The sequence below is a fragment of the Petaurus breviceps genome, unplaced genomic scaffold (assembly GCF_028583685.1).
Source record: "Petaurus breviceps papuanus isolate PSGF00001 unplaced genomic scaffold, PetGlider_PUasm1.0 490, whole genome shotgun sequence".
NCBI classification, from domain to species: Eukaryota; Metazoa; Chordata; class Mammalia; order Diprotodontia; family Petauridae; genus Petaurus; species Petaurus breviceps.
This window is the reverse complement of record NW_027186352.1, coordinates 11,472,080-11,472,831: the sequence shown is the minus strand read 5'-3', so window position 1 is coordinate 11,472,831 and position 752 is coordinate 11,472,080.

The window sequence follows — 752 nt, the reverse complement described above, 5'->3', positions numbered from 1 at the left end:
ATAGAGAGGAGAGACAAAGAGGAGAGAGACACAGAAAGAGAAAGAGAGGGGGAGAGAGAGAAAGAGAGGAGACAGGGAGAGACAGAGGCAGAGAGAGAGAAGAGAGACAGAGAGAGAGAAAAGAGACATAGAGAGGAGAGACAAAGAGGAGAGAGACACAGAAAGAGAAAGAGAGGGGGAGAGAGAGAAAGAGAGGAGACAGGGAGAGACAGAGGCAGAGAGAGAGAAGAGAGACAGAGAGAGAGAAAAGAGACATAGAGAGGAGAGACAAAGAGGAGAGAGACACAGAAAGAGAAAGAGAGGGGGAGAGAGAGAAAGAGAGGAGACAGGGAGAGACAGAGGCAGAGAGAGAGAAGAGAGACAGAGAGAGAGGAGAGATGGAGAGAGAGGAGAGAGAAGAGGGGGGGAGACAGAGAGAGAAGAGAGACACAGAAAGAGAAAGAGAGGAGACAGAGAGAGGAGAGGGGGGGGGGAGACAGAGAGAGACAGAGAGAGAGAAAAGAGACATAGAGAGGAGAGACAAAGAGGAGAGAGACACAGAAAGAGAAAGAGAAGGGGGAGAGACAGAGAGAGAGGAGACAGATGAGACAGAGACAGATGAAGAGACAGAGAGGGGAGAGACAGAGACAGATAGAGAGAAATGGATGGAGGGATGGATGGATGGGTGGGTAGGTGGATGGATGGATGGGTGGATGGGTCGATGGATGGGTGGGTAGGTGGATGGATGGATGGATGGGTCGATGGATGGATGG